The sequence below is a fragment of the Periplaneta americana genome, chromosome 9, assembly GCF_040183065.1.
Source record: "Periplaneta americana isolate PAMFEO1 chromosome 9, P.americana_PAMFEO1_priV1, whole genome shotgun sequence".
Taxonomy (NCBI): domain Eukaryota; kingdom Metazoa; phylum Arthropoda; class Insecta; order Blattodea; family Blattidae; genus Periplaneta; species Periplaneta americana.
The window spans coordinates 103,677,077-103,701,023 of record NC_091125.1 but is presented as its reverse complement, the minus strand read 5'-3'; the positions used below and the strand labels follow the sequence as shown (position 1 = coordinate 103,701,023).

Here is a 23,947-nt window from a genome sequence, read left to right as displayed (position 1 = left end):
TGGAATGAAGACAACCAGATATCTTCCATTTTTCTTTTTAGTACTCTGACGCCCACAATCAAGATAAGCCACTTGAAACTCAAGGTCAGTCACCAGCAGACATCAGGGGCGTATTTTGCGGACTACCGGGGCTACCGGCGGTAGCCCAAGGAAATTACAAAAGAAAAAGTTTATAATATAACATAATGTAATAATTTTGTATTATTAGTTTTACCACAGTAATTAAAATTAAAGTAATTGTTAGATTTATATGCGCTCTCTGCTCTCGAAAAGAAACAAGTTGTCAAGGCGGCATCACTGGAGAAACCGCTTGCTACGTGAGGTAGCCTGTGACCGTACCGCTCACGCTGTCCGGTCGCACAACTGCCCATCCCCCCGCTCTCTTCTGTTTCCATCGTGCAGTGTAAGGCCGGGTGAGTTGCCGCTTTCGTGATCGGTTTCTTCGCAGGCGCGAAGCAACAATACTCTTAGCACGGTTCTTGCAGTGCAGTATTTTAAATTTGTGATTTGTTCGAGTGTCTAAGAGTTATATTAATTGTGAATTATTAAGTTTTTAATTTCCAAATTAAGTGATATTGTGAAAAATATGGCAGAACAAGTTTCTGGAGAGGTTTGTGTTGAAAATGACTGTGTAATAGAAGGTTTATTAAAAGTGCCTTTTAACCGTCGTACATACAACGAGGAAGTTGAAATTGTGAAAATGGAAAGACCAACTCCTGAGTTAAATTTGTCCATGGTCGTAAAAGGAAAACAGCGTGAGTACACACGCCATTTCACTTCAACATCATATGGTAAGTGGAATTGGTTGTGTGGTAGTTCTAAACTGTCTAAACTATTTTGCTGGTCATGTTTGTTATTTAGCCGCGAAACTAATGTGTGGTCAAAAGAGGGTTTTCTAATATCAACTCCCTTCGAACGGCAGTCCTAAAACACGACAAATCAAAAGCTCATATTTGTAGTAGCATGAACTTTGCAAACTTTGGGAAGACAAGAATTGATTTACAGCTGGATAAGCAAAAAGCTCTACATATCAACCAACACAATGCTCCTGTGGAAAAAAAAAATCGGGAGATTTTACTGCATCTTATTAACGCAGTCTGCTTTCTAGGAAAACAAGAATTGGCTTTTCGGGATCATAATGAGAGTGTGGAATCAGACAATAGAGGAAATTATATTGAATATTTAAGTTCCTTAAGTGAATTTGACCATTTACTGGCCAATCATCTTGAGAGTTCAACAGTATTTCGTGGTACTTCTCCCGGAATTCATAATGACTTAATATTTGCTTTAAGTGGGGTTATGATAAACAACATAAAATCTGAAATAGAAGAAGCACCTTTTGCGGCCATTTTTGTTGATGAAACAAGTGACTGCTCTAATCAGAGTCAATTGTCCACTGTTTTAAGATACGTCGATAGTACTGCCAATGTTCAAGAACGGTTTATAGGATTCACAAATGTCAGTTCGGGCAAAACTGCTGCTGCTTGGTTTCAGCATGTGGAAGGTGTTATAGCAGAATACAATGTCGGCAATAAGTTAATTGCTTCAGTTATGGCGGGAAATATTAATGGCTTAAAAACAAAAGTTGAAGGAAAGTATCCTCAAGCACTATTTGTCCATTGTTACAGCCATGTTCTCAATTTAGTTTTGCAACAAACTACTTCATCCATTCCAGAATGCCGCATTTTTTTTTTCAAAACACTGTCGGGTTTAGCTGCATTTTTCTCATCATCTCCTAAAAGATCAGAAAAACTCAAGAATTTATGAAAAAGAAACTCCCAAAAGTAGCACCAACTAGATGCAATTTTACATCTCGGCTTGTAAATACAGTAAAGTAATACAGAGAACAACTAACTGCTTTCTTTGAAAATATCATTTGTAATGACTCTGAAGAAAACTGGGTTGATGATGTAATTGTGCAGGCTCAAGGATATTTGTATTTTTTTCACACAGTTTCAGAATATATTTCTTCTTGAAGTCAATGCTAGAGTGTTCGCACATACAGATGTGCTCTACAATATTCTTCAGACAAAAAGTCTAGACATAGCATACTGCTTGCAAGAGGTATCAAAGTTAAAAAATACTATATTCGAGTTCAGACGTAGTGGATTTCCGTCCATATGGAGTAATATGGAAAATGAAAGTTCTTCAGCCAATACAATGGAACCACCATTAAAGCGAAGAAAAGGAGATGATGAATTGAAATACAGGCAGCTGTACTACAGCATACTAGATCGTATGCACATGGAAATTACTGACAGATTTTCTGATTATGGAAAGCTTCAGTTCACATATCTTCTAGATTCTCAAAAATTTTCTGCTTATAGAGAAAACTTCCCGAATGAGGCACTAAACAAATTATTTCAGTCCTATAATAGTCACTTTGATCAAGTACGTTTGAAAAATGAATTAAGTGTAATATATTCAGCAGAAGTCTTTGATTTTTCGAACAAACCTATCCATGAAATATTATCTGCCATATATGAAAACCAGCTGAACCAAGTTATTCCTGAAGTCCTTAAATTGGCAACATTAATTGTGACAATACCAGCTACGTCAGCATCGGTAGAAAGAACATTTTCTGCGTTGAAGAGAATAAAATCCTACTGTAGATCAACTCATACACAAGAACGTTTATCCGGCTTGGCACTGATGTCCATTGAAAAGTCATTTCTACAGAAACTTCGCAAGCGGCCCAACTGTAATTTCAATGACGAAGTCATCAAAGTATTTTCGTCCCAATCAAGACGTCTGGAATTCATATATAAATAGGTAAGGAATTTTATTATAGGGACTTTAAAATATATTTTGTGTAATAATAGGGTCAGTGGTAGCCCAGGCCCTTAAACCAGTATACGCCACTGGCAGAGATATAATGCAACATCTGTATTCATTCTGTGTGTTGTAAATCCGAGATTGCCATAATTCGACGCACAGCATATGCTCTCCTATATTGAAGCTGTGTGTGAACCCATCTACTGATCAGCTGATCTTTCGAAACTGCGCACACTAGTAAAACATACCGCACTATCCTTAAAGCCGCTGTACCCTAAAGCCTCGGATGTTATGTACATCATGACAGTCTCCTTTTCTTTTTCTGATGTGAACTGAATGAATAAAGAAGAAAACATTTCGATTAGTTACGGTGTTCGATGAATGAAATTAGGTCGCATAATAACTCTTGGAGCTGACTTGAATATAACGCACGAACGAGAGACGTGGAACTGTAACAGCTGATTGGAGACAGCACTTTCCTCAGCCTTGACAAAGCTTCTAGTGAAGGTAGGAGTGAACTAGAAAAGCCTCGAGTCATGCTTAAGAGGTCAGTCACTGAGGAGCTATTATTTGTTTGTTTTCAAGACGATGGGCGTGTCCAAAGCTTTCCACACCCCATCATTAAGTATTTATAAGCAACGTTCTGCCAATACATCCGAAACAAACGAAAGTACGATGATTATCGATGGTAGAATGGGATAAACGATTAGAAATAGCTTTTATTTGTATACTTCATGTCGATATGTATCGAAATTAACAGAAAAAAATATGCAAGCGATGAAAGTTGAGAGACTTCTGTGCGTGTTCAGAAAGACGACCTAATTTCTTTTAGAGTAAAAATGTAAAACGCTATACTGTGGTCTCTATTTAAAGCGATGTTGTTGATATAGAAATTGAATAGAGAAAAAAATAAATTTAAAACATTTTCTCTTGTTTAATTGCTTAAAATTGGTCTTTGATGAGACAATGAAATGAACAGCAACTAAAATGTAAGTAATGTCATTAATTCAGGGGGTTATTCTTTCAGATATTTCAAACAAAAAAAAGTTTAATACAATTTTGCTCGTTTTATTTTCCTTTTCGAGTTAAAAATTGTTTTATATGAAACATTTCATAGCGTGTTTTGGGAAAGCCAGTGATTTAATTCCCAATATGCTCAGTCATTTTGAGAGAGCAATGTATTATAATGGTAAATTATTGAAATAATTTAATTTTGGCCTTTAAATGTGCAGAAATTTAATCCGAACAAATGTAAATTTTTTGTTTTATAAGGGAATTTGTCAAAGTTACATTTGTACCTCGGAAATACTGTAGGAGAGGTGGTGGTGGTGTACAACTTCTAATCACTAGATTGTGCACCAATATGCCTGGGTTTAATCCCAAATCTATCCTCAGTGCATATGAATGGAAGGCATATGTCACTGTTGGTGATTCGTCCGTCGGACGGGGGACGTTAAGCCTGGCGGCTGCTTTGGTGCTGTTCGTCAGGAGTAGGCTACGTGCTGACCCTTCTCCCTTACTCATCTTCGTTATCATCATCCATTCTCTACACTACACCTACACGAACATTTATACATACACTCACTTTAGTACACGACATAACACTACACAAATACACATCACGTGGCACGCCAAAGTAGTGTGAACTTGAAAATATGTCACAGTCCTGACATCTGTCCGGAATATGCGGAATCCGAATCACGTGACGTGGGTAGATAGTGGATACACACACACGCAGGACGATAAAATAATTAGCATGGCTTTCTTTGGGAGGAAAGTAAAGCTGCGGGTTCTGCGTCGACATGTGGAAGAATTATGTCCATGATAGGAAACTCCCAGTAAAATTCGTCTACCATTTTTCTCTTGCGCTAAATCTGGACGCTGAACAACTCTGCAACGGAAAATGTTGTTAAATATTACTAATATAAAATTATCATCAGACTTAGAATTTTTAGAAAAAAAAAGTCATAGGAAAAATGAGGGGAAACGTGACGAGATCAGTAAAATAAGGGGGACTAAAGGTGCTGTTTCGCTCAACTATTTCGTGAAATTCTCTTTCTCCTATTTCATCTAGTTGAAATTAACCTCATTCGAAACTACGTACATATCTGTAATATAGACTATATTCAGTATTCAGTACGTTACGTACCAGTATTATTCATTGCAGAAATCAGTTTCAATGAAATCCTGAGTTTCAATGAAATCATATTGTTATTTTGAGAGATTTCGTTGAAGATATTGTTATTTTCTTATATTTATGTGGAAACAATGGCCATACAATTTATCGCTCAACTATTTCGGCAAATTCTCTTTCTCCTATTTCATCTAGTTGAAATTAACCTCATTCGAAACTACGTACATATCTGTAATATAGACTATATTCAGTACGTTACGTACCAGTATTATTCATTGCAGAAATCAGTTTCAATGAAATCCTGAGTTTCAATGAAATCATATTGTTATTTTGAGAGATTTCGTTGAAGATATTGTTATTTTCTTATATTTATGTGGAAACAATGGCCTTACAATTTATCGCTCAACTATTTCGGCAAATTCTCTTTCTCCTATTTCATCTAGTTGAAATTAATCTCATTCGTAACTACGTACATATCTGTAATATAGACTATATTCAGTATTCAGTACGTTACGTATCAGTATTATTCATTGCAGAAATCAGTTTCAATGAAATCCTGAGTTTCAGTGAAATGATATTGTTATTTTGAGAGATTTAGTTGAAGATATTGTTATTTTCATAGATTTATGTGAAACAATGGCCTTACAATTTAGTGTTAATTTGAGATAATTTTTTAATATTGATATAACAAGTGTTACTTTGAGATAGCTGTGTTCTTTAAAACATTAATCTTACAATTGTTATTTTGAGATTTTTTTTTAAAACATTGGTGGAAACATTTATTGTTAATTTGAGACATTTTCTTTTGAAAACACTGATCTTACAATTTTTTACTTTGAGAGATTTTCTGTGAAAATCTTAATTATATAATTGTTGTTTTAGGATATTTTCTTAAAAACTGGTCTAACAATTGTTAGTTTGAGAGATTTTCTATGAAAACATTGACCTCACAATTACTGTGAGAGATTTTCTTTCCAAACATTTATGGAAAGAAGTAGTAATTTAAAGGACGAGTTAAAAGAATTTGTGAAAAACCTCAGGAAAATGTTAAATGTTATGTTTTATTTAACGACGATCGCAACTGTCGAGGTTATATCAGCGTCGCCGGTGTGTCGGAATTTTGTCCCGCATAAGTTCTTTTACGTGCTAGTAAATCTACTGATATGAGCCTGTCGTATTGAAGGCCAGCCTATACCAACTGCGCCAATCAGGTCGACACCTCAGGAAAGCAGTAGAAAGTTCATAAAGAGGTAGAGGAAAAATATTTAGGAACAGGTTCACTTTTGTTTACTCCAAAGCGTGACGATCCTTGTTATAATTTAAAAGTAGTTGGAGGAGTTAAATTATATCTATACATTTTTTATTCTGAAAACGGCTTTCAAACCATGGAACATAGACTTAACCTCGACTGAAAGACATAAGTAACGAAATATGAGGAAGGGGGTTCCCTTTTTACTATGGAATTACGACTTAAACATAACTATGTACGTGTAAGCTGTTATTAGGTTGCACATAGGCCGCCACCGCTATTCGTAATGTACAGCTAAATGGCTCCGTTTGTGAAATTGCTATGCTAGATGCACTCGTACAACAAAGAGTAATGCATTTTGATCGTCAGCTGGTGGCAGAGCAATCGATACATCTCGCAAAACTGAATAGAAACGAATGTTGTTAATCGAATCGCTACTGAGAAAAAAAAATTAATGGAAATGTTATTGAGAGAAGAATGAAGATTGCGTAAGCCTGCAAACAGGCCAGAAACCGTCACTGCTTCAAAATAATTATACTTACGTTAAAAGGATGAATGCCATTAAGAAGACAATAAAATATAAAATATTTTTATTTTCAAAATTATATAAAAGTTATAATACAGCTTCTGTATGGTCACTTGTGAAAAACAAATGAGTGATTTTGATGTTTGCTAAATTCTCAGTGCAATGCTCATGTCACATACCATAAAGTAATGCTAGTTCAAAATTATTTACACTTATAGTGGTGTTATCAAACTTTTGGTCATTATTAGGAATTAACTTAAAGTGTGGCTTTGCTATGAGTATAGTAGCTTTTTTAAAGGCTATATCACGTACAAAAACAAAACCTGTATGTTATATACAGTAGCTTTCGTTTTTGTCAAAATATTAGAAGATAATTAATGTGGCATAGAACGAATTAAAAATGTTTAAAAATGTTAAAATAACCGCTTTGATTATGTTCGAAGTAATGACGGGAATAGCTTTTTAATTCACTTTCACACACCGCTAAACAAAGTAGCACTTTTCTTATCAGGAAAAATACGTGTAAATATTTCACTGTCCGAGAATTAACGGGGCACCTGACGAAGTAAGTTCATCCCTCAAAAGTTTCCTTTACCAATTGATTTGCCTAAAATTATCTATTACAAATCTGGCCATTGTGATTAGTGTTCTATGAGAAACTTGTTTGAAATTCAAATTTATATTAACTAACTTTCTGTTTAAATAAGTAGAAGACAGTTGTAACGAAACAAAATATTTATTATGCATTCATTAGTGTATATTTTAGATTTATTATCACAGAATGTTTCGAAAATGCATGAGCATAACTCAACAAAAATATTGAGTCTTATAAATAATGACCTACAGATGGAGTTAGGCCTATATAAATATTGTTACAAAATACAACTTCAATAAAAGATTTGATTCTCATAAAATACAATCAGTTCTATTCCTTCCAAACCAGATTTAAAAAATTCTCTTCATTACAAATTGGACCTTGCCTCATCAACAAGAAAGACGTTGAATTCTAATTCAAATATCACTTTTATAATTCATTACTAATTTTAATCTATAGCGCCCATTTATATTCTCAATGTAACATTTTATATTAATAATCACTTTAAAGGTTAACCTTACACGTAGCGATATATCTGAACTTTTATTTGATAACAACTACTATTCATGATGAAAACTTTTTTTATCGTTTAACGTTTATAAAATAGGTTTTTTTTAAACTTTTATGTGAAAATTATTGTACTTGGTGAAATTTAGATTGTAAATAATGAAATTTTGCAAACTTAAATATCAAACTTTAAATTGTCAACTTAATATCAAACTTTAAATTGCCAATTTAAATATCAAACTTTAAATCGCCAATTTAAATATCAAACTCCGATGAAATCTTGGCACTCATCTATTGTGAGAACATTTGATTTATTTAAATATAATTATTGGTTTATACTAAATATTGAGCAGACTGAAGAAAGATTTTGATTGTAACATACTCTTACTATATTAGAATTTCTTTTCACGCAGGATTTTCTTACATTGACGATAGGTGACACTTTTGTCAGTAATGTTGACACAATTTAAAGGCTGGAATTGTTTGTTCTACTGCTGCTTAAAATAATTTGTAAATTTTATTAAATTGTTAATATAGACATAATAATTTAGTAAAAACTTCCCTAATTAACATATATTTTCATGTAGAAATTAGTAATATTGGATTAAATGGTATGATGGTTTATTACTAATGTGTAAGATTTGGATAAAGTAGCTGTATCAGCATAGGCTGTATAGCTGTAAAAGATAGGCCTTTGACTTGCTTCAAAGTAAGTAAACACTATCCCCTTCCACTAGCTATAACTCTACCTTCTGGGAAGATAGCTTCCCACCCCTAGCAAAAACATCAGTGAATGGACAGTACAGCCAATAGGAACTGAGTGTAAGTCGTTACTACTGTCTGCTGGGGGACACGGGACAACTAGTTAATGTTTGTAAACAAAACGCACGGACCAAGGATGCCTATCCTGATACAGTTATTTTATCCGAACCTTACTGATGTGTTAATAAATTAAGAATGGAACATATTTTATATATACATATTAAATAAATTAATACTTATTATTTACATTAATTTGTGCAAGATAAAAGTATCACAGTGGTAAAGTTATTACTTCAGATAATTTTAAGATAATTTTGCTTTTATTGCAATGTTATTGAACGGAAGGGAAATGAATACAATTAAAAAATGTACTCAAATTTTGCTTTTAATTTACTTGAGTACTTTGTTTTACCATGCAAGCATTTGAAGTTGCATTTAGACTCACTGTCTAATGGTAAATGTGTCTGCTTCTAGATCCAAACACCTTAAGTTCAAATCTGGTCGAAAACGATAGACTTCTAAGGAAGATTTGCTATGGGAGGAAAATAAAGTTGAAGGCGGTCCTATGCATATGTGACCGACACGATTAATATTGTGTTCCCGATCTCTGATAACTGAAACTAGGGATGATGATAACATTCCTTATACCGCTCAACACTTCCAGATCAACAAGAGTCCGCTGAGGTCTTAATTACCATTATCTGGAAATATTGGTAACAAAACTAATTAACCATCATAATTATGTAGTTAAAATTTCTCTACAGCTAGAAAGTTAAGATATTCTCAATGTACTTTTTATAATTTACAATTCACTTTTAGGCAGCAGTTGAACCAAAATCATTTCCACAAAATAGTGCTTTCTGAACATGTTCCTTGCTTTCACTTATCTTGCTCTTAGCATTCTAATTTTGTTCTTGCGTCTCGAAAATTCCTGTGACTTGGATGGCAGGTTCTGATGGTAGAGATGGGTTCAGAGATCTCCGTTGAGAGAAGTACTGGCACTCGAGAAAGTATTGCTTGCTGCTAATGGACTTTAGGAACAACTAACAAACCCTCCACAAAGTTCTCTGAACGTCTTTTCTCATCTGGAACCAGTTTTGAGTCCACTGACAAGTTCATCTTGTACACCTTACACAAAACATGAAACATTTTGAAGTTAGCAGGATGTTGCAGAATTCTCTCTAAGTGAGCACACTAGAGGATGTCTTGATATTTCTATGCAGCAACCAATGTAGAATCTTGTTTTGTGTTTGATGTGAACGATGACTATTTTCTAGGTACTGGAAACCGCAGATAACCGGCTGGTCCAAACACCTAAAATATACAAAATATTTTGTTAGTTTAATCACAGATTATATGAAGTTTTCATAATATTGGTGAGTCACAAAATATATCGTATGCACAAAAAAACCTGAAAATTAATAATGTACTTTTAAGTAACGAATAATCTATTCACTTTAATTAAATAAAGCGATTTAATTAACTGTAAGATGGGCATTTTTTGTAAAAAAAATTCCATGTTTACTGACGCCTTTTTTAATATAAAACATATGAAGGGTGATCAGGAAAGACGAATGTCACAATTCTGTCAAGGTTGATGTCATTATCTAATTCAAAGGATCACTACGAAATTTAGTGTTGTTCTTATGAAAACTGATAAAAAGGAGAATTACCACCATGAATACAGTAATCCTTTCCTTTATTGTCTATAGAAACAGCAATACATCTTGCAGTTATATACTCAATTAGACCATTATCTAATCCTTAACAGAAATGTGACATTCATCGTTTTTCCCCAATGCTCTTCAAAATTTTTCCATTATTTTCTATACAACGTTAATAATGCCCGAGTAGATTCTCAAACATGTTTTCAAACAGATGTTGCTGCACTTTGTGAAAGGAAATCACTATCATTTTACATAATTTTCTAGTGTTGTTGGTGAATTCTTCATAAAGATAAACTCCTTTAACGTACCTCATAGTAAGATCGGGTGGTGTAGGGTCAGGTGAATGCGATGGATAAGGCAAATGTGTTCCATGGGAGATTATGCGTTCCCCAAAATGCCAACAACTTGTAATATAACAGTGTTACTCGGTGACGGGTCGTGAAACATTACACGAAATTCGTCTGAAGCGTGCTTTATACTTGGACCATTTGCACGTCTTAGTCCCTATGAACGTAAATAATACTGAAAAATAAAGACTATTTCCTCTGTTGTGAAAACCATAAGCCAAGCACTGAATCTAAAACATGTCAAAATATTCTGGCAGCTAAGTAAGTACATCTTTGTTAGGAAAACATGCGCAGTAACCGAGTGATAATTTCAGTACTGTTTGTTTTGGCACATACCGCAGTCAAGAAATTTCTAAGATACGATTGTGCAGTTTGTTTAAAACAACACGTTGAATTTCCAGTCATTGCATTTTCGCTAAGCTGCCTAGACGATAACATCAGTAAGCTTTATTTGAAAACCGTCTGTAACTTATCATTAGAGCCCGGAATTTTATGTGCTAAAAGTTAATATTGTTCCTTGTTATAGTTTATAAATATAATAACCATGCTCCCACTTCTTTGAGATGTCATTCAGTATTTTCCCTTCGGTACCGCTAAAGGTCTCTAATCCTCTTAACCACTACTTACAAACTAGCACACGATTTACAAGATCATTGCCATACCTCCACTTCTTTGAAATGCCATTTCTTGTCATTCAGTATTTTCCCTTTGGTATCGTTAAAGGTCTCTAATCCTATTAACCCCACTTACAAATTAGCGCACGGTTTACAAGATCCATTGCTCAGTCCTTCTGACTCTGTTGTCTATTATTACATATCGGACTCTGTGAACTAAGCTTAATACTCTCCTCACGGGCACCATTTCTATTCATCTAAACTCAGTGTCATTCTTAACTTTTACCACCTAAAATTCCGGGCTCTACTTATCGTACATAAATGAGGTGGTCAGAAGCAAAGGGGTATAAGTGCACTTCAGTTACTTCAGAGAAAATGTGATTGAAAATGATTAAACTTTCGTAAATTTCGTGAAGTTTCGATTTTAAATTTTAATATGTGATGTCGTTAAGATATGTATCCTTTTTCCAACAAAATTTTTTATGCTTTAGCCTATCCTGGATGCATTTAACTCATATTTTTAGAAATGTCATCCCTTTGCTTCTGATCTCCTCAAATTTATTTAATTATAAAACATATTATATCACATGTAAATTTTCATGCAAGTATGCAGTAAAAACAGCTGAAATATGCGCTAAAAATTTAAATATATGCAGTGAAAAATACACTTTAGAGGTTTATTTACTATAATAATACACTATGATGTAAATAGAAATAATTTAAAGTAACCATCATTCTTATTGAACCTTTCTTTTTCTATAAATGTGTTAATTAATTTTACATACATATTTTAAATGGTACAGTTTTAACTTTCTAACTTCCAACTTTTTAAACTTCTTTGCCTTTCACATAATTATTATGGCAGTAAACAATCGACGATTTTTCCAGGTTCTCTACTGTGAAACTTCTTCCCTTGTCTGTCAAAATTAGCTTAAATGCCGAAAACGATCTCTCGATATCACATGTGTCAAGTGACTTCATTGTCGCAGGTGTTTAAATACATTCAGTTTTGTTTATATGAAATCAGAGCGCACTAGCAGCATTGTCGTCGCTATACCAACAACATGGTTATTCAGAGTCGGCAGGATTGAGTACAGATTAATAAAATTGTATCATACTAGAAGTCCGAATATTAACCATCGGATTATCCTATATTCACTTACAGGTCGAAAAAAAAAACATCTTAAACTCTAGGCATGTAATTAGTTCAAACGGGATTCGAACGCATGCTTCGTCGAAGCCTTGGAGCACAAGTCGAGCGCGGTAAGTCCTAGTGCCAAGAACTTCAATTTTATGGGCGAAGAAAAGAAGGTACTGCTGTTCTATCACTAGTACTGAAAACATTTCTTGCACCAGTGATGCTACGAAATTTATAATAACGAAGTTTTACTGAATTGCAATATTAATGTTTTTGAGAAGTACATACTATGCAACTCTGAGAGAGAAGTGCAAAAATAGCTGCTCTAGCAAACAAAAATTAATTTAATTACAAAGGTTGATAAAATTAAAATTGAAAATAAATCGTTAAAATAAGTACTGGTGGTGGTGGTGGTAGTGGTGGTGGTGACAGGCCTAAACCACCGACTCGTAAGTAGATCTGCTATTTAAGATAGTCATCATATGTAAGAGATGTAATTTATTAACATTATAATTTTAAATGTAACAAGTAGTAGGTATTCTTATGTTGGAATTAATTAAAATGCAGACTTCCGTAACGAAGTGTGTTATGTAACAGTTCTAGCAATAAGCTTATCGCTCACATGTGTTGAATCATTTTTCTATTGCAATAGCTATGACTACTCTCACTAGTCTTGCACTAAACTAGTTCTGATTTCCGGGTCTCTATACTATCAATTTCTGATGTAGACATCGGAATGTTGTTATGGGAGTGTAGAAAACACAGACAAATTTACATAGACATGTTGGCAAGCAAGTGGAGAAGGATAAGAAATGCTCTCTTTTAGCTTCCTATTGTAATATATAAAAGTTGAGTTCTTTATCTTTTTTATTTTATTGGGTTATTTTACGACGCTATAGCAGCATATCAGGTTATTTAGAGTCTGAGTGAAATCAAGGTGATAAGCCGGTGAAATGAATCCGGGGTCCAGCACCGAAAGCTACCCAGCATTTGCTCCTATTGGATTGAGGGAAAACTCCGAAAAACCTCAACCAGGTAACTTGTTTCGACCGAGATTCGAACCTGGGGCACCTGGTTTCGCGGTCAGACGCGCTGACCGTTTCTCACAGGTGTGGACCTGAGTTCTCTATTAAATTGAATAACAACAAGATATCTGAAAGGATAGAACCCTAGATCATATATACCGAGATTGCTCGGCGTTATAGGCTTTGACGGTAACAACTTTTGTCAGGTTTACTATACTGCCATCTAGTTGGTACATAAGGAGTCACGTCATAATTTACATTTGAATTGCATTAACGACTGTACTGCCATCTCGTGTTCGTTTACGGCGGACGGGTGGCGATCCTGGCGGTTGTTCTCTTCAAAGTGCAACCGATTTTAACATATGAATGAGCAATCTATATGTGATCTGGGATAGAACTTGGCACTGAATAATTATTTCAGCCATATCTAAGAATTTCTCTAAGGATGTAAAAATAGTCTTGCTCCCGGAGAAGATTGAGATACATTTATTGACTGCACGCTGTACCCTTAGAAAACATAGACACAGACATTAACTCTGATGAAAATCAGAAGTGTAGATTTTATAGTTTGGATTAGAAGATATAACTTGCGTACCTCTGAACGTAATTTTTTATTAAGCATTATAAGATATAAATTTTTTCGTATGTGCGTAAGTCTAGAGTAAAAAAAAAAATGACTTTTAATCTTCCGAACTTGCTTTTACGGCTTCAGACCTGTTTAATTAATGGGGTTTCTTTGATTTAAAACAATAATATACAATAAACCTATCGGGTATGACGTACTACGTTAATTGAATTAGACACTAGTAAAATTCTATTCCACATTCTGTTTTCATGTTCTGGTTCTTACAAAACTTTGTACACAAACAATCTTTACTCATAAAATTACCGTGTCAAGGTTAGTCTTCATCTTCCAAAATTTTGTTTAGTTCTCCGTTTATTTTCCATGTACGATTTCGGACAAATTGAATATGTCAACTTTAACGAGTTTTTATTATATTTAATTTCTCGTAGATTTTGCTATTCTTTCCAACACAATTCACACCAATTTCGCGTATCTCGTTCTTCTTTTGTACCTACTCATAGTCCAGATCACATATATAACAGATTGATCATCCCTATGTTAAAATCGGTAGCACTTTGAAGAGAACAACCGCCAGGATCGCCACCCGTTCGCCGTAAATGAACACAAGATGGCAGTACAGTAGCTAATGCAATGCAAATGGGAGTTATGACGTGACTCCTTATGTAACAACTAGATGGCAGCATAGTAAACCTGACAAAAGTTGTTACCGTCAAAGCCTATAAGGCCGAGCAATCTGGGTATATATGATCTAGGCTCATAGCTACTTGCCGTTTGAATTCTGGGCCATTCATTTCTTTGTAAGTTACATATTGATTTTTGAGGCTATGTATAGAGTTCCGTTTCAGAAATCTGTAAAGTAGAAGAAACAAGTCTTTTGCGCAAGTGATGAGTGGAGAGGGCCAGTCCAATGACCTCTCTGGAGGGAAAGCATTGCTTGAAGACGAGCGTCTAAAATGCCGCCCTAACTATCACCTTCAGCCACGTGCATCTAACCCCTTAGCAGCCGTGAGACGATGCAGCACGCTACACACTCCGTCACTGATAGGCTCCGCCCATTCGCTTTGTCATCGGCTTCAACCAAATGCCTAGACTTGATTCACAGATTTCAGAAGCGGAATGTAATTTAATGTGACTAGAAAAGTAAAAATTGAAAATCTAAGCTTCGGAATGTTCCTTCAGCTTCTTTTCGAGAAAATGTTAGTCGATCATGCAGTCAGAGGAGAAATTCTGTGCATTTTTACAGCTGTAATGTTTTCAGAAAGTCACCGTCGCTATCTTCGTCGTTTTGTAAGTATAGGATCTATCTATATTTTTCTGATTTAGACTTTTGGGTATTCCACAATTTGCTGGAACTTAACATCTTCAACGTTTAGGAACTGTATAAAAATTTCATCATCAGGGACAATTAGTATGATCTAAATCTAAACCGGGTATGTTCAACGCGGGCATTTCTATCCTTTAAACGAGGTGTAACAATGATGTAGAATTTCTTTTAAGCGTCTGCCTACATGCGAATCTGAGATTTTACAAAACTGATGCACCTCGCTTTAAGGCTAGAAATGCTCGCGCTGATGTCTGATCTAAACTATACAGGTGATTCACGAGGATTTGCTGTCTTTACGGAGCTTATTTCTGAAGATATTTTGAGCAAAAAAAGGTCATATAAACATAGTTCATATTCTCAATATTTTCAGAGTTCAGGCTTGTTCACAATAAATCGGAAACGAGAACCAGAATGAAAACGAGAAGCAGAGGACGTGAATATGAAAATTTTTGATTCACAATAACCCGAGAATGTAGACGACTATGCATATCGATATGCATGTCTATAACGATATGTAAAGTCGATATTACGCATTCTGATGTTATTTGTGTATAATTGATCAATGGCGTTCTCTCATGAGTACAAGGCAGCCATCATAAACACAGGTTAACCAACTTCGAAATTTCAACTGAAACATTTCATTAGGTACGGTACTATAAAAATGCCCATGCATCTTTATTATCACAACCTATTTTAAGTCTACCATAACGTAAAATAATTAGAGAAGAAACATTTGTAATAGAACAAAAATGAACACAACAGTAGTTATTGAATTGAATCATGAATATGTAGTGTGTAATACAACCAATACAATAATAACATATGATTCACTTACGATCGGTGTTCCAAGATGCAGCTATTGAAAGCCACGTATTCTCCTTCATTTTCTCATATTTATATGAGGCGCACCGCTTATCGTAAACGTGAGGATTTTCCTCAACACTCAATATTAGAATCTCATCAAATAAAACTTGCTCCATGATGCACAGCACAGAACAAAATAATGCATAGGTTATGTCACGGTCTTCTTGCTACAAAATATACGACGACAAAATAGCTTTTAGATGGCAATAGAATGAATCTAGTGGACTGTGATCGGATACGTGAACGCCAAAGTTGAAACTTGGCCAACTCTCCGTTCCCGATCCCCGGCTCCGGCAAGCTTTTCGTTAATTGTGAATGCTCACATTTAAATGTACACATTTTAACAATTTTACCGTTTTCGTTTCCGTTCCGATACTCGTTTCCGGTTTATTGTGAACCAGCCTTTACACTAATTTAAAGTTGAGTTTTTAAAGTTGTTTGTAAAATACGTTTTTCTTTAGTTTGAAGGTAAAAGAATAATACAAATAGAGAATGAACCATTTAGAAGTATCATTTCTTTAATTGGCAAGCATTATGAAGCTAAAAATATGTTGCGAACTCCTTAGTTGCTTCGTACAGACATCTTTTCTATTTTTAACTAGAAAATTACATTATTCTTACGCACTTGTCACTACAATTATTAAAAATCACACCACTCCACCGACTTAATTATTTGCAGTTCAACTTTGCATCTTAATTGACAATCTTGGAGAGGTTGCAACACATTTTAAAAAATGTTGCCGTCGCTTGAGTACACTTGTGAACGGCACTCGTCGCGCTACGTAACTGCACACGGCTATCTTTGATTTCCGTAGCGCTGGCGCTGGCTGCTGACTGCACGCTGACAAAGATCACGCGTTCACAGCAATGCGTTCCAATAACGGAACGTAACTCTGTAAATACTGAGAATAGGGCCCATGTTTATATGACATTTTTTGCTCAGAATGTCTTCGGAAATAAGCTCCGTAAAGTATGGTAAATCCTCGTGAATCAGCCTGTATAAAGGGTTACCTACTCTGTTGAGCCCTTTATGTCTGGACCAGTTGTTTGGAGTATCACATGGTAAGACGTAAGTTTTGATAAGTAGCTCTGCTAATGTCTGATCATAATTATTACTCAAGTAATGTGTGAAACTTGTAGGCCTATATTTAGTTTATTGCTGACAAGAAGTGGAGATATTTGCCTCAATGGTGTAGCCTATATTTCGAAAACTAGATTATAAATTCAGGACTGAACTCGTTTCTATGCAACTTTTATAAGTGCACATTATTTCATGCGTGTCTCAGATGTTTATGTCGTGACTTTTACCATTAGTAGGATTAGAAAACCAGTGTTACTTCTTTTTACGGAATATGTTTGAGCAGGTTAATACTTTTGCAGATGCTGTTGCGTTAGAAAACAAGTTTCTGTTTCTTGACTACCGCGTTGATTTCGATTCAGGCAGTGGTCAGAATCATTTGGTGGCCACTCATATCTGTTTTGATGAAGTACAGTAGTTGTGGTTCAAGTACAATCAGATGTTCTTCTTAAGTGAGATATATGTAGGCTATATTTTAATCTCGTACACAGACTCTATAAGGAATGCCTATTATTTCGACAGCTGGGAATGTGTGTTGCGATTGAAGGGACTCGAACATTACTGCTGAATTATTCCATTAAAAAACAAGAGTTTGCCGATGCGAGATTGCGTGGGTTCGAGTCCCGCTTGAGTTGATTACCTGGTTGACATTATTTCCGAGGTTTTTCCCAACTGTAAGGAGAATGTCAAATAATTCCATAGTGAACCCTCGGCATCTATCATCAATTTCACCTCGAAATTGATACATTGTTGTTTAAAATTATTAAAAATAAACAACAGAAAATCTTGAAGTACAGTACCAATTTAGATTAAAAAAGTCTGAGTTTTGATGTACGATCAGATAATTCTAACCGAAGTTCCTTGTTGTTTTTATTAGTCTCTCTAGTTGAACTTCGTGGTCAATCTGTTATCACGTTCTTCAAATTTTTGTCGTTTTATGAATTGGAAGTGACATAAATTAATTGATTCTCACGAATTTCAATAAAATAAGTATTTAATGATGATGATGATAATAATAATAATAATAATAATAATAATAATAATAATAATATAATCTAATAGTAGCAGTAACAGTACTATAGGTATCCTACAAACTAGACTCAGCTCGGACTCCTCGCGGCGCGTATACTATACCCTCTTACTCCCCTGCAGCAGGCTTGAGAGCATGCTGGAAACGGGAGCATACGTCATCTACGTGAGACAGTCATGCTCGCTGGTTTCTGCGCACCAAGTTTTCCTTGTTGGATGCCTATAGTAATAGTAGCAGCATTCCCTTCACTGCATACATCGCTGATTAATAATATGAGATTCATATTAAAGGGTGAATATTGCCAATAAATTAAACAATTGTAATTATCTAGGTCAGACTTGGGCACTAATAGCTCAATTGAGGACTACAGATTTCCCCTTAATTCCCCACTCCACCTTTCCGGCTTAGACGTGTACACAGGAAATTAAGCATGGCTCAGTGGCTGATAGTAGAAGGCTTTTACGAACTTTCGGCTTCCGCTGGTCGCCTGAATTCCAACACTGATGTATAGTGCCTACTGTGTGTTTGTTTATAAGGCAGTGTAAGCGAAAATGACATGGACGGGGGTTGCTGAGTTACGTTTCTCTTCCCCGTTGTGCCCAGGGCTGATCTAGGTTGTCATATAAATAAACAAAAAGAAACTGAAGACGATGTAAATAAAAAAATACTGTATCAAAATTTCAAATGATTGTGGCACCATGCATAAAACTTTGAAACATAAAACAAGAAAGGACACCAGAAAGAAGTTTTATAAAACAATGGCTATAACTACTCTTTCCCTTATGGCTCAAAATCATGGGTACACTCCAAGAAAATTCAGAATAAAATACAGAATGCTGAAATGGTTTTTCTAAGAAGAAGAAATGGATGTACAAGATAGAATCGAATGAGGAACGAAGATATTAGAAAACAATTGTAGATTTTGAATTTGAATGACAAAGTAAATTAATATCGTGACAATTGATTTCAGCACTTAAATAGAATGGGAAATACGAGATCACCGAAAATAATTTTTCAACACTTATAAAGCAGAGGGGACATGAGATACAGGAGTCCGCACCTGTGGAGTAACGGTCAGCGCGTCTGGCCGCGAAACCAGGTGGCCCGGGTTCGAATCCCGGTCGGGGCAAGTTACCTGGTTTAGGTTTTTCTGGGGTTTTCCCTCAACTCAATACGAGCAAATGTTGGGTAACTCTCGGTGCTGGACCCCGGACTCATTTCACCGTCATTATCACCTTCATCTCATTCAGACGCTAAATAACCTGAGATGTTGATACAGCGACGTAAAATAACTTAATAAAAATAAATTGAGATATAGGAAAATCGAAAGGGATGGTGGATGGACCAACTGTGAAGCCGGAATAGGCCATTGTGCCTACTCCGGGTAGTGAAGAAGAAGAAATCACAGGTTTGCGGTCAAAAATGGATTTTTAAAATTCTGAACTATAGAATGCACGAATATTTCTAAGTGAGTGTTGCTGAAGCAATTGGAACACCTGTATTCTCGGTCATTTTTAAATCTCTGCGTTTAGTTTTGTACTTTTAACTGACACGGAGTAGAAGAGGAATACAACTGTCACAAATCGCCCCCTTAGGTAGCTGCTAGACTAGAGTGTAACGTAACGAAAGTAAAAGCTCTGCTTGGGCGGCTTTCTTTCTCCTTCAACAAGGGCAGCACAGCAGTGTGGAGGTCAGCGTGTTATAACGGACGTAAAAGTTCTTTGCCGACCGCCACGACACAAGCCAGAGGGGGACGAGACTTCTGCGTGTCTCCAATACCACATGCGATGACACATTAAATTTAGATGATAGCTTACTTTCTGTCTTAAGTAACATTGGTTTAAAATACACAATAATTAGAGCCCAGTGTTTGGTCACATTGAACTACAAGTTTAGTGAACACACAGTACCAATGGAATGAAATTATCATGGCCCAGCACTGCGGCCTATTACGATCTACTACGTTAACTTTCAAGCTAGACGCATTCCCAATCCACACCGGCTGACTACACTAAGGTTCGCTGCATATCCAGGTTTCAAGCAGGCAATCCTTCTCGTCACTAGGCCAGCAACCTCCGAGGAATGCTATGGAATGATGACGAAATGGATAAATGGCGACGGAATGATGTAGCTGCCTAATATAGGGTAAAACGGGAAACCCCCAGAAAGACATAACTGCGACCTTGTCCGCCACAAGCGTGTTTGTCTTTATCAATGAAAAATCCCAGACCTCACCGAGACTCGAACCCAGGTCGCTTGCGTAACAGGCTGGAGGACTGATCACTCAGCCACCGCAGGGGTAAACACATATCTATGCTCTCCACCGTTTTGAACAACAAACGATACAGCAAGGACTCCTACTGATACTGGGCATGTATAAACTTGTGAAGTTAGCTCGTGGAAGAAATTAGTGTATTCATCTGCAAAACACTATTTTAGGAAATTTTTTATATTGCAAAGAAAAAACATACACGATTGTTCATAATTTTAAAGAAGAAATAGGCCTATAGAGAGTGGGAGTGAAATAATCCTGCAGATTAAAAGAGAGAACAGCGTACACTTAAATGTACAGAAAACCTATATTACTATTTGTGATTAAATGCACGGTTAATTAGTAAAATTGAGTTGGAAGTTTCAGCAGTCTGGCAACATCGCCGTCAACACACTGCTCTTTCTTCTCGTAATAGAGATGTAAGAGATCAACGAACTCAGGTCTGTCTGCCTTACTGAACTACCGCCCATCTCACTTTCTGACTACAATGTTGCAAGATGGTCGCATGGTGTAGACAGTATGACCATTGACGCTGCATAATGACAACGCTATGAAAGCGATGGAACAGTAACTCATTGTTACAACGGTATGAAGTACGGTGACTCATTGTTACAACGATATGAAGTGATGGTACGGTGACTCATTGTTACAACGGTATAAAGTGATGACGTATGAAGTGATGTACGGTGACTCATTGTCACAACGGTTTAAAGTGATGGTACGGTGACTCATTGTTACAACGGTATGAAGTAATGGTACGGTGACTCATTGTTACAACGGTATGAAGTGATGGTACGGTGACTCATTGTTACAACGGTTTGAAGTGATGGTACGGTGACTCATTGTTACAACGGTATGAAGTAATGGTACGGTGACTCATTGTTACAGCGGTATGAAGTGATGGTACGGTGACTCATTGTTACAACGGTATGAAGTGATGTACGGTGACTCATTGTTACAACGGTATGAAGTGATGGTACGGTGACTCATTGTTACAACGGTATAAAGTGATGACGTATGAAGTGATGTACGGTGACTCATTGTTACAACGGTATGAAGTGATGGTACGGTGACTCATTGTTACAACGGTATGAAGTGATGGTACGGTGACTCATTGTTACAACGATATGAAGTGATGGTACGGTGACTCATTGTTACAACGGTATGAAGTGATGTACGGTGACTCATTGTTACAACGGTATGAAGAGATGGTACGGTGATTCATTGTTACAGCGGTATGAAGTGATGGTACGGTGAATCATTGTTACAACGGTATGAAGTGATGGTACGGTGACTCATCGTTACAACGGTATGAAGTGATGGTGACTCATGGTTACAACGATATGAAGTGATGGTACGTTGACTCATTGTTACAACGGTATGAAGTGATGGAGTGACTATAGATGTTGGCAAGGAAATGAAATCAATGCGGCACGATGACAACGTTAGCCACGGGCAATGTTATAGTGACGAAACGGTAGGAATCATGGTGATAACATAATGGTGACGTTGATATTTTGACATGATAATAGATTTTATAGTACTGAATGATGATAACGGTATGAAGGCGATGATGTTATGATGATATAATTATGACAACGGAATGAAGTGATGGTACGGTGACTCAATGTTACAACGGTATGAAGTGATGGAAGATGTTGGCAAGGAAATGAAATCAACGCGACACAATGACGACGTTAGAAACGGGCAACGTTATAGTGACGAAACAGTGGGGAAACATGGTCATAACATAATGGTGTCGTTGGTGTGCTGACATGATGACATATTTTATAGTGGTGAATGATGATAACGGTATGCAAACGATGATGTTATGATATATTATGACAACAGAATAAAGTGACGGTGTGATGATACTTGGTGACTTGACAACAGTATTAAGTGATGGTATGAAGACGCATGGTGATAACGGAATGAAAGCGAACGTAGAATTACAATGGTATGACGATGCCTGTGATAGTGATAAGGGTGACGAAATTTGTTTTGAGTATTATCAGCAGGGAAAGGATTTATATGTAAATACATATTTACTTATAAAGCTAATATAATTTATATTTTGCATTATCTTTATGTTTCACAATGTGTAGGGTTGAAAAATCCTACTTTTATTTTCCATATTTTTCCATATTTTAGAGTTTAGTACATATTTTCGTTAATTTCCATATATTTTTCCATATTTCATATAAAACAGTCCATATTATATTAGGTTTAACAATAAAACAAAACAAAATTCCATTAACTTTTAAAAATACATTTCAACAATAGAGATTTAAACACATGTTCAGTAATCCCTTTAACATCAGAGTTATTTGGAAATTAGCAGTCCTATCAACAATGGGAAAGTAAGTTACAAAACTGTATTAATTTAATTTAAAATTTTTAACAGACTTCAGTTGTGCAGCTCAACAGTTAAATGCCAGTCAGAGTACACATAGGTTCAGTTTTGTAAATCATACTATAAAGACGGTAAATATGCCAAAAGTACGTCATTCAGTCAATTTAAAATCAAAACTAACAAGTTACATTTCAGAATTTAAAGAAGATGGTTTATCAACTGACAATAAAATATTATTTTGTAATTTGTGTCAGTGTGCAGTATCATCTACACAAAAGTTCCTGGTGCAACAACACATTACAACTAGTAAACATCAGGCCAACAAACAACTAAATTCCAAGCAGAGACAATTGTTTTTAACACAACCAACAACATCGAATGTAAGATCTGAGTTTAACATCGACCTGTGCCGTTCTCTCATCTCTGCTGATATTCCTCTCTACAAACTAAAGAATAAGGTCTTCAGGGAATTCCTTGAAAAATATACTCAACATACAATCCCGGATGAGTCAACACTTAGGAAGACGTATGCTCCATCCATCTACGATGAGACAATACAGAAGATAAGAGATGAAATTAAAGATAGTTCAATTTGGGTTTCCATTGATGAGACTCCCGACAAAGAAGGTAGACTTGTTGGTAATGTAGTTATCGGTTTGTTAAGTGAACAATATTCTGAACGAATTCTTTTACATTGTGATGTTCTAGAAAAGTGCAATAACAAAACTATAGTTAAACTGTTCAACGAAGCTATGGGTATCCTGTGGCCAAAGGGTATTATGTACGATAATGTGTTATTCTTTATTAGCGATGCTGCCCCTTATATGGTCAAAGCTGGACAAGCATTATCTGTTGTATATCCTAAATTGACTCATTTTACTTGTGTGGCGCATGCATTTCATCGTGTGGCAGAAGTGGTCAGAGACAATTTCCCTAAAGTAGATTTGTTGATTTCATCAGTGAAAAAAGTATTTCTCAAAGCTCCCAGTAGAGTTAACGTGTTGAAAGAAATGTACCCTGAAATTCCATTGCCACCAAAGCCAATTTTAACTAGATGGGGTACATGGCTAGAAGCAGTTGAATATTATGCCGAACATATAG

General features: G+C 35.8%; 1 protein-coding gene across 1 annotated transcript in view; it reads right to left on the bottom strand.

Moving 5' to 3' along the window:
• Window positions 1-6,731: 6,731 nt before the first annotated feature.
• The window catches only part of LOC138705606 (uncharacterized), a 100,911-nt gene continuing 83,695 nt past the window's right edge, over window positions 6,732-23,947 (bottom strand). The window contains exon 6 of the mRNA XM_069834207.1: window positions 6,732-9,862. The gene's annotated coding sequence lies outside the window, so the exon portion shown is untranslated. The remainder of the gene's footprint in view (window positions 9,863-23,947) is intronic.